At 38.8% G+C, this 12,102-nt stretch overlaps 1 pseudogene; it reads left to right on the top strand.

The window, feature by feature from the left end:
* Positions 1 to 4,570: 4,570 nt before the first annotated feature.
* Positions 4,571 to 5,396, top strand: LOC129150060 (flotillin-1-like; annotated as a pseudogene).
* Positions 5,397 to 12,102: the final 6,706 nt, after the last annotated feature.

The raw sequence follows: 12,102 nt of genomic DNA, 5'->3' as shown, positions 1-12,102 counted from the left end.
AGAGTTTTCAACTATAATCCTCATTTGTATTGTCTAACTATTGCTCTAGCAGTTTTGAACACTAATATTCACCTAATAAAGCAGGGGTCCTCAAACTTTTTAAACAGGGGGCCAGTTCACTGTCCCTCAGACCATTGGAGGGCTGGACTATAGTTTAAAAAAAACTATGAACAAATTCCTATGCACACTGCACATATCTTATTTTGAAGTAAAAAAACAAAATGGCAAAAACACCCGCATGTGGCCCGCGGGCCATAGTTTGAGGACACCTGTAATAAAGCATTCAAAAATATTCTTTACTAGAGGCTCGGTGCATGAAATTCATGCACGGGGGTGTGTGTCCCTCAGCCCAGCCTGCACCCTCTCCAATCTGGGACCCTTCGAGGGATGTCCAACTGCCCGTTCAGGCCCAATCCCGGTAGGATCAGGCCTAAATGGGCAGTCGGACATCACTCTCACAATCCAGGACTGCTGGCTCCCAACTACTCGCCTGCCTGCCTGCCTGATTGCCCCTAACCGCTTCTGCCTGCCAGCCTGCTCAACCCCTAACCATTCCCCTGACAGCCTGATTAATTCCTAACTGCTCCCTTGCCAGCCTGTTTGCCCCTAACTGCCCTCCCTTGCAGTCCTGGTCACCCTTAACTGCCCCCCCCCCCCAGCAGGCCTGGTCCCCCCGAACGGCTCTCCCTTGCAGGTCTGGGTCTCACCCCCACAACTGCCTTTCCCTGCAGGCCTGGTCGCCCCCAACTTCCATCCTCTACCAGCCTGATCCCTCCCAACTGCCCTCCCCTGCTGGCCTGATTGCCCACAACTGCGCTACCTTGCAGGCCTGGTCCTTCCCAACTACCCTCCCCTGCTGGCCATCTTGTGGTGGCCATCTTGTGTCTACATGGAGGCAGCCATCTTTGACCACATGGGGGCAGCCATCTTGTGTGTTGGAGTGATGGTCAATTTGCATATTACTATTTTATTTTTATACTAGTGGCCCAGTGCACAAAATTCGTGCATGGGGGGTGGTCCCTCAGCCCGGCCTGCACCTTCTCTAATCTGGGACCCATCGAAGGATGTCCTACTGCCAGTTTACAGGGATCAGGACTAAACCGGCAGTCAGACATCCTTCTCGCAATCCGGGACTGCTGGCTTCTAACTGCTCACCTGCCTGCCTAATTGCCCCTAACCACTGTGCTTGCTGACATGCTCACCCCCAACTGCCCCACCACCACCAGCCTGCTCTCCTCCAAATGCCCCCTCACCAGCTTGATCACCCCCAACTGACCCTGTGCCAGTTTGCTTGCCCCCAACTGCCCCCCTGCTGGCCTACTCACTCCAAACTGCCCCCACTTGCTATCCTGCTCACCCCCAACTGGCCCCCTTGCTGGTCTGCTTACCCCCATCAGCCCCCCCCCCACCAGCTTGATCACCCACAACTGCCATCCCATTCTGGCCTGATCACTCACAACTGTCCTCCCCTCTTGGCCTCTAACCGCCTCTGCCTCAGCCCTGCCACCATGGCTTTGTCCAGAACAACTTTCAGAAGGTCACTTGGAAGGTCTCCCAGTCTAATTAGCATATTACTCTTATTATTAGATAGGATAGAGGCCTGGTGCATGAGTGGGGGCCAGCTGGTTTACTCTGAAGGGTGTCCTGGATAAGGGTAGGGGTTCCTTTGAGGCATGGGGCATCCTGGACAAGGGGCCTGTGGTGGTTTGCAGGCTGGCCATGCCCCCTGGCGACTCAAGTGGAGGCCCTGGTATCTGGAATTTATTTATCTTCTACAATTGAAACTTTGTAGCCTAGAGCAGAGCCAAGCCTTCTGCTCGCTCTGTGGCAGCAGCTATAATTGAAACTTTGTAGCCTTAAGCGGAGGCCTGGGCCAGCCAGGGTGTGCGGAAAGCTTGGCTTCCTCCATTGCCAGGGAAACCCAAGGCTCCCTCCTGCCCTCTCCTTGGCTGTAGCCATCTTGGTTGTGTTAATTTGCATACTTGCTCTTGATTGGCTGGTGGGTATGGCTTGTGGGTGTAGCGGAGTGATGGTTAATTTGCATATTGCTCTTTTATTAGATAGGAAGTTTGTCAGAGATCTTTTTTTTAAAATATATTTTATTGATTTTTTACAGAGAGGAAGAGAGAGGGATAGAGAGTTAGAAACATCGATGAGAGAGAAACACCGATCAGTTGCCTCCTGCACACTCCCTACTGGGGATGTGCCCGCAACCAAGGTACATGCCCTTGACCGGAATCGAACCTGGGACCCTTGAGTCCGCAGGCCGATGCTCTATCCACTGAGCCAAACCGGTTTCGGCTGTCAGAGATCTTTTGCCAATGATTTTAGTCATGAATTTCAGGTGACCCAGTATTTTGTTAATGTATTAAGAGGGAAACCAGTCAAGTCTCTGCTCCTTATGTCTCCACCAGAAATTATTCTGGCATCTTTGGGGCTATGGACTGGATCTTCAGCCTCCTCATCAGAAGTAGTAAATTCTCTGAGAGAAGAAGAAACTAGGGGAACTAAGTTACCACATCAAGACTTTGTCTCTCTGCTCCAACCCCTATAATTTTTATTAGAATAATTATCCTTTTGTTGGCTTGAAATAGATTAAAAATATGGTTTGATGGTTTTGCTAGTTATTTTAGGTAGAAGAACTAATTGGCCAGATGGCAGGCAGTATATCACAAAAAGAAGAAATGATCAAAGAACAGTTTAACTAGAGTCTTTCATATGAGGGAAAGCAAAAGTCATTATTGGATTTCCTTGTTAGAGCTCAATATCATATTTATATATAAAAATACATAACAAAATATCAAACTGCATAGGTTATACATGAATTCCATCTTAAGTTTTAATTACTCACTGCTTGATTAAGTGTAATCAAGCAGTGAGTAATTAAAACACTTTCTCAGCTTGATCTCATCTAATAGCCACAGGACCAAATGTCCAGCTTTTGTGAAAAGTAAACCATATTGAGATAGAATTGGGCCATAGTACTGCATTGTGATATTCTGGGCCTTGATTATATTCACAGTGTTGGCATTGCAATAGGAAAGGTTCAGTCACATGTTCTGACTGAAAGTGGAGCATATAAATATTCCAATGTGGGCTATTATCTGATCCATTATGATGGCAGGTATTTCTATTAAAGGTTGATTTGTAGGCTAATTTGGAAATTGTCAAATTAGGTTATTTCAGCATGTCATCCAAAAGTGTCTTGGACAACTGGAAATTATGAGCATAATTATTATCATAAAGAGATAAATTTTGTTTGTCTGAATTCTATTCCTGGCTATCTTAGTGGGTGAATATTGAGATTAGTGTGATCTCTTTACTAACAAATAGAACATTTTATGTATTGATAAAAAGGTAAAACAATGACTCTTAAATGATCAGATTATTTATTCAATAGCAATTCAGATCATATGAGCCAGATAAGTCATAATACAGTAATCAACTTTAATATTTCTTAGTGTAAATAAAAATTCTTAAAAATTATCACTTTAATTAATAAACATGTGGCTATCAGTTCCCTTAGTAAATATGTGTACAGGAGACTCAATTATATATTTCTCCATAGTTTTACATTCTAGAATTTCAGTACCTATTTATGTTTTTTTTTAATTTGTTTTGATAATATAGGCCACTTCAACAGATTACTGTAATAAGCATCTAAAAAGATGTACTTATAAATATAGTTAATGGATAAAAATTTTATTAAAGAACTTATCTGTTGACATCTTGCCACTTAATTTGTTCCAAAGAAAAATTTCTAGACTGCAAAGATCATATCCAGTTATGAATAAGAAAACAATTTATATTAATTACCTCTCAAGTACTATTTCTAAGATATATAGTATGGTCTCATATATGAAATCAATAAACTTAAAAAATAATCTTCCTCTTTCATTGATTAAGTTAATATGATTTTTGACCTATTTTTTTAGATTGGCATAATTGACTCCCAGATTATTATGAAGTTGTGTTAATATATAAAACTCATTATAATAATCAATTAGTAATCACTCATGGACCCCTTGAATCCAGAAACTACAGCTTCCTCTAGAAAATATGAGTACAGGGAGAGGAGGGGCATGGGGCTTTTCATTCTGGACCATTTAGTTTCTTTATATAAAGGTACAGGAAAAGAATGAGGAACAGATCATGGTATTGCAGAAGGTTTTTCCCATACACTAAACTCAAACAAGTAAGTCCAAAAATATGGCAATTTATCTAACACAGAGAATGTCCAAAATATAATAACATGATTTAACACTTCAACTGAGGCCAAAAAGAGTATTCAGTTCACTAGATTAAACAGTAATATGCTGAATTATCACAAGAAAACCTCTGTGATAGAATTAAAAAGAAAAGACATATAAATGGAAAAAATGAAATTAGTAAAATTGAATGGTTTCTGGTTGCAAGTAACAGAAAAACTGATTGACTAAGTATAATAAAGAGAATTTATTGTTTAGAACAAAGACCTTTTAATAAGAATAATGAGATTTTTTATTACAAAAGTTTTTTGAATTATTTAAAACTTAAAACAATAAAAACAAACAAACAAAAACACACTTGCATGGTTAGCTATACCCTGAAGGACATTCACAATGATCAGGACTATTTGCCTTCCTTGGTGAGGGCTTTGAGAACTGAAGACCAAAAAGATGCTCGGATTGGGGAAGCAGAGGCCAAGAGAGATGCTAAGATTTGGGAGCCAGAGGCAAGTAGGAAAAGGTGTCTGCTGGTACTGGCCAAGGTGCAGTAGGACTGCGAGCTGAAGAAGGCCGTGTAGGACTTCACGGTCAGCAGCCATAGAGCACAGGATGACCTGGCCTATGAATTTCAGGTGGCTAAGACTAAGCAAGAGATAGAGGAGCTGTGGGGACAGGTTCAGGTGATGGAGCAGAGCTAGTAGGTGGCAGTGCAGGAGCTGGAAATCTACATGCTAGAGAAGAGCTGGAGGCCAGTGTCTGGAAACCTGTGGAAGCTGATCACTACAGGCTGGAGTGCCTAGCAAGGCCCCGAAGTCCGTGATGAATATGTAGGCAGAGGCAGAAACTGAGTCTGTGTGGCTGTGTGAAGAGGTTGAGGCCTTTTCAGTAGTGGCTGGAGCCCAGGGCTGATGTTGAGCGGATGACCAAGGAGGCAGAAGCCTTCCATCTGTACCAGGAGTTTGCTCAGCAATTCTGCTGTTAGAGAAGCTGCCCAGGTGGCAGAGGAGTTTAATGGTCTCTTGATCCTGGATAAGATTGCACTAGTGTCCAGTGGAAGTGAGGCTGTGAGGGTGGCCAAGGTGAGGGGAGGATGAACTGGACATCTTGAGCTGCCTGCAGGAGAGCACGGAGGGACACACAGGCCTCAGCATCTCCCAGGTGAACCATCAAACTTTACCAACAGCCTGAGCTCACAGTCTTCTTTGATCCCTAGCCTCATGGCTCAGGTAGCTGAATGGTCTATAGGTTGTGTACACTTCAGCTGGGGTCCCTGAGCATGTTCTTTGACAGAAGGGTATATTACCAAGACTGCCAAGCCCAGGGGTCTCATGCCAGCCTTCTGATTATCCCAACCCATTCCAACTTTGTAAACTAACTTCCTAATTTAAATAGACTGTTTCTTTTTTTCTTCTTTATGTTATTTTTCCCCATCACTACTTATCCCCCCACACTCCCTTCTACCTCCACCCACCGCACCCCACAATCACCACACTGTTGTTCGTGTCTATGAGTAGTTTTTTTTTTTTTTTATTTTTTCCTTTTTTGCTCAATCCTCTACCCCCTTGTGGGAACCATGCAAGGTGCCTGGATAATCAAGGCCAATGGGAGCACAGAGGCCTTGTTATCAATACACCAGGCATGTGCCCTCACCAGAAATCAAACCATGACCTCCTGGTTCATAGGTTATGCCCAACCACTGAGCCATGTGGGTGGGCATCATTTTTTGGATATATATTCCTTATAAAGAGAGCTCCCTTCTATAGCTTAGTGGTTAGGCATCAACCTATGAATCTGGAGGTCAGGGCACATGCCTGGGTTGTGGGCTCCATCCCCAGGGGGAGGTGTGCAGGAGGCAGCCAATCAATGGTTCTCTCTCATCATTGGTGTTTCTATCTCTCTCTCCCTCTCCCTTCCTCTCTGAAATCAATATTATCAATAAAAGTATATCTTTAAAAATGTTATATTATATATAATGGTAAAATATTTATAGTTTAGCCTGACAGTGAAAACAGATAAGGATGCACACTATCACCATTAGTATTCAACATTGTAATGGAAGTTCAAGTGGGAGCAAAAACTGATATGGAAGGATTGGAAAAAAAAAAGTAAAACTGTCATCTCTATATATAAGTGTAAAAATTTTAAAATAATTTACAGACAAAATAGTGTAACATAAATAAACAAAGCAAGGTCACTAAATATAAGGTGTTTATTAAAATAAACAATTATAATTCTTTGTGTGACAAATTTATAGAAAATAAAATGAAAATGAAAAATGATCACTTCAATAACATGAATAAATTTAACAGAATACATGTAAGGGATAAATTTATTTAAAATATATAATACATCTTCATAGAAATTTATGAAAGGAAATTAAGATCTAAATAAAGAAGAGATACCCAATGTTATTTTATTGGAAAATTCAATATTATAAATATGTCAACTCACCACAAAATTGATTCAAGATTCTATGTAACCATAGTCAAATATCAGGGTTTTTTGCTTTATTTTATTTTTTTTAAAGAGTGGATTTTTAAATTTGAAAACTATTATGCAAAACCAAACGGCCTGAAGTATTCAAGAGAATCTTAGGAAGAACAGAGATGGAGGACTATTAATATCAATACATTTTATATTTAATGTAATTTAAAAAGTAGAGTGTGGTTAGAATAGAACACAATGGAAAAGCCAAAATTAGATACATGCATTCATGGTCATTTGTTTTATCACAAAGTTTATATTGTGAAGCAACTGAGTAAGGGTTGTTTTTTTTAATGACTTAGGCAGCATTAATTTTGTGTACATATGGAAGAAAATAAAATATAATCCCTATTTGAAATCATTCACAAAAATAAATTCTATATTAAAATGTAAAACAACAACTATACTAAAATCAATATAAGATAATATGGAAATGGTTTTGGATTAGGAAAAAACTTCTTCATAGGATAGAAGAAGAATTGCATTTATATTTAAAAAAATAATAGGGACAATTAAGAAGGTGACAAGAAGAATGTATTTGTCAATATATGTCACCAATTAATTAAAGGGTCTATTCCAGAATATATGTTAAGAACTTCAAACCAATTAGAAATAACAACATCAAGACATAAGATTGGGTAAGAGCCAACAAGATATAGTAGAAGAGGGTATCAAAATAGCCAATTAGCATATAAAAATATGTTCCCATTATTTAATAGAAATAAAAAGTCAAATGATAACAATATATCACTTCTTTCTCCCTACTACAGATAATATACTTGAGGTAAAGAAAAGAAAAAAAAAACTATCTTGATAAAAATGAAAGGAATATGGATTGCCAAGGATTTCTGGTGGGAGTATATATTACACTCTTGAAGACATTTTAAATTAACTAAATTAAACATAGAAAGAATCAGTGCTCCAAAATTTCAAATGTTATGTATATGAGTTCTTTAAAAATACATGCACATGTGCATCAAGAGAAACACAGTGGTATTCATTTTAATAATGTTTCAGTTAAAATAATGAAAATATCATTAATAATAGAATGCATAAAATTTTGTTGCATACTAGTTATAATTGAATACTGTACATCATGTATCATGCAAAAATAACATATAACCAAATTTCTGCTACACACAAAAACATAGGTGAATCTGACAAAAAATATCTATACTAATAAAAGCCTAGGTGGTCCTTGTGCCCTCATGCGACACCCTCACATCATCACAAGATGGCCACCAGGGGAGGGCAGTTGGGGCAGTCAGGTCAGCAGGGGAGGGGAGTTGGGGGTGATCAGGCTGGCAGGGGAGAGCAATTGGGGGCAATCGGGCTGGCAGGGGAGTGGTTAGGGGGCAATCAGGCTGGCAGGCAGAAGCAGTTAGGGTCAATCAGGCAGGCAGGCAGGCAAGCAGTTAGGCGCCAGTAGTCTCAGATTGTGAGAGGGATGTCCGACTGCCGGTTTAAGCCTGATCCCACAGGGATCAGGCTTAAACCGGCAGTCGGACATCCCCCGAGTGGTTCTAGATTGGAGAGGGTGCAGGCTGGGCTGAGGGACACCCCTCCCATTCACGAATTTCATGTACCAGGCCTCTAGTCTATCTATATTCGGTCACTTAGGCATATATGACTGAACTATCGAATGACTGGTTGCTATGATGCCCACAGACCACCAGGGGGCAGACGGTCAATGCAGGTACTGTCCCCTGGTGGTCAGTGTGCTTCCACAATGGGAACACTGCTCAGCTGCTCAATGGGCACTGGAAGGAAGACTCACGGCTGGCAAGCCCCGCTGTGGCGGCGCGAGCCTCTCCAAATCTGGACTGACTACGCGTGAGCCCGTAGCAGGCACAGCAGGGCCGGAATGAGCAGGAGCGGCAGGCAGGAGTGGCAGTCCAACATCTCCCAAGGGGTCCCAGGTTGCAAGAAGGTGCAGGCCAGGCTGAGGGACCCCACCAGTGCACTAATCCATGTACCATGCCTCCAGTATTATATAAAGAATCATGAAAGAAGAATACATGTCACTGTGTATGATCCCACTCACTCAATTTTAAGAGGGGAAAAACAGCAAAAACTGTATAGTAAGTAGTGTTTCAATATGTGATTAATTATAGCAAAAAGCAAGATTATCAGTTTTATAAATGCACACTTTTTAGAATATGTTATATTTATATAAATATAGTAACAGCTGCTTAGAAAACATGATAATATGTATAAATACAAGTGTGTGTGAATGTATCAAATCCATTCTTCTAAATTTCACATATCCAATATTGGCACTAATTTTTTTTTCTTACTATTGTTAGAAGATAACTAATCATATTTCATTCTCAGTGATCACATTGAAAACAATCACCAACTCTTGTCTCCTTGGATATAGCACAATTGCATTTCCTCCTACTATATCTTTTATGCTTCAGGTCCTCAAAATTTTTTTTTGTTTAAACCTCATTTTGTCAATGAGCTCCGTAGCTGACCTTAATGCTTTTTAAAAATTATAACTGAATAGCAGAATATCTCATAGTGATGCAAAAATCATGTGATCAGCATGAGAATTGGTATTGTGTGGCATATATGTCAGGATTAACTAGTTATGCTGAAGTTATGACCTGTTTCCCCAACTGTAGTGATGCATCACAATACATTTCATTTTCCCATGTCTGGAAGGGTCTGCTTATTTTCCTGTCTGGGGTTCAGAAGAAGAATGCTTATCTTGACAAGTCCTTGCACAAACTCTGTAATAGGAAAGAGGTGGATAGAGGGAATTACACACTTGCCCCCAGCAACTTCTAAACACTGCAAGTGGTTACTTCCACTCACAGTCCAATAACCAGGCAAGTAATATGGTCACATCTAACTTTAAAGTACGTGGGAAGTGCAATCTTGTGTGCTGTAAGTAGGAGCTTGAAAATATTTGCAGGAGTCTTAATTATTACAATATGCAGATTTCTTAAATTTGAACCTATGAGTAATATATGATAAATCCTGCAATTTTCTAAAATGTAGTCATCATATTTTTGAATATGTTTTAAAGAGTGGACACAAAATTATATTATTGTTAAAGGGTTCTGTGGCCCTGGCCAGCATGGCTCAGTTGGTTGGCCATCGTCCCATGCACAGAAAAGTTGCTGGTTCAATTCCCCAGTCAGAGCACATGCCCAGGTTGCAGGTTCAATCCCTGGTAGAGGGCATGCAGGAGGCAGCCCATCATTGTTTCTCTCTCACCCTTTTCCTTTTTCTCTCACTAAAAATCAATATAAGTATTTTTTAAATAAAGATTGCTGTGTATTTCATATACTTCATTTTTTATTAAGTTTATTGGGGTGACATTGGTCAACATGGTCATATAGGTTTCATGTGTGAGTTGGTTTCTGTTACAAGATCTGTATATTGCACCATGTGCCTACCATCCAAAGTCAAATCTTCTCTCATCACCATTTATATATATATTAAAAGATATCTTCTAAGTGCTCATAACTATCAGAAGCAATTTATTGTGTTTTTTTAAAATCTAGGTACAGTTATAATTTATTTAGTAGTATACCACAAACAAAGAGTATTATTTGTTTCAATTTGTCTACTTAGGCTATTATCATATTAAAGAAATAAAGATATTGAGGATGCTGTGTTGCAAAATACTTGAATTGCCATAGTAATATATTCAGTATTAAAATGATAACTTCCAGATTCATTTGCAATAGTAAAATAATGCCTTATATGAAGGTTTTTTATCCTCTTCACTCTTCTAGATAATTAAAAGATCATTATGTCAACCTGGCCAGTGTAGTTCAGTTGGTTGAGTGTTGTCCCATGCACCAAAAGGTCACCAGTTCAATTCCTGGTCAGGACACATACCCGGGTTGGGGGCTTGATCCTTGAGGGGAGTGTATAGGAGGCAGCCAATCCCTCTCACTTCCTCTGTCTCTAAAAATATTTTTTAAATATTTATGTCATGATTTCCTCCATATTATTTTATTTTATGTATACTATGTATATATATATATATATATATATATAGTATATACACACATGTGTATTTGTTAGTACATATGATTTTGAGTATGTTGAATTTTGATGATGCAATATAGCTAATAAGTATATATTTTGTTTATTTTTATTAAATTTATTGAGGTAACATTGGTTAATAAAATTATATAGGTTTCAGGTGTACAATTCTATAACATATCATCTGTATATTGTATTTTGTGTTCACCAGCCAAAGTCAAATCTCCTTTCATCACAAATTATCCCCTCTGATCTGATATTTAAATACCAGATTTTCCACTTGAATTATAGCCCCTACAATACCCAGTATGAGAATCAGAAAGGATTGGTACAAAAAAAACACATGGGTAGTTCTCTGGGGTCTATTGATTTTCCAGGGTTGGCTGTGTTGATAAAAAGCTTTAAGTTTTATTTCCTTAGTCTCCTTATCCTTAGTCCCAGGTGTTAGATAGACTTTTATTTTCCTTCTCATTTTATATGTGCCTCAAGTTTATCTGTCTATAGCCTGTTGGTTGTTTGCTATGGATTCTGATAGGCTAACTTTATAAACCTTTTAGACTGGATGGGGATTTGGTCTTAGAAATGTATTTGAGACTGAGTTCCTTATCTGTACACCCTTAGCTCAGCCTCAAAAGTGCTATGTGAGCCTGTTATCATTATTATATCTTGATATCTAATCATGGTCTAGCCTCCGTTTTATTTTATTTAGAATCCATTTATTACTTCCACCTTTACTTTTAGACTCATGACTCCTCCTAGATGAACTATTAATCTTTATTATTATTGTCCTAGAAATTGAGGTATAGCTTAATTGTGATTCAGAACTATCAGCATTATATGTCAAGACTTTTTCTTCTTCATATCTTAAAATTTAGAGAATGGAAAATAATTCATTTACATTTGATTGGTAAAAACTAACAAAATACTCAATAGGAAACAAAATACATGTAATTGTATCCTCTATAAAATATAAACAAAACAAACATTTGAAAAATATTAAATACCAGTACATAAAAGTCATCTAAATTTAAATATGGTCAAAGTTATATATTTTCCACCAAAGTTTTATTTTGGACAAAGATTTCAAGATGAACAATTGCATTCACTATGAATAAGAAATATATTTTCTAATATATTAAAATAAGAACCAGGTGAGACATTAAACCTCATGTAAAGTAACATAATAAATGATAAATATCTGATTTGCAATGATTTGGCAATATAACTTCCATTCTGTCTTCAAGTGGGTTACATACAAGTTTCCTTCTATCAGAAAGCTTACCATCTGATGTGATAAAGGCATACATAATTGACAAGCTTTTTTTTGAGATTTATAAGGAAACTAGCGACCTGTTGCAGGAATATTCCTACAAGACTTCCGGCGGGCTTCCCTCCCGCCATGGCC

The sequence above is a fragment of the Eptesicus fuscus genome, chromosome 8 (assembly GCF_027574615.1).
Source record: "Eptesicus fuscus isolate TK198812 chromosome 8, DD_ASM_mEF_20220401, whole genome shotgun sequence".
NCBI classification, from domain to species: Eukaryota; Metazoa; Chordata; class Mammalia; order Chiroptera; family Vespertilionidae; genus Eptesicus; species Eptesicus fuscus.
Note: the sequence above shows the minus strand (reverse complement) of the source record. Positions and strands in the feature narration are given on the sequence as shown.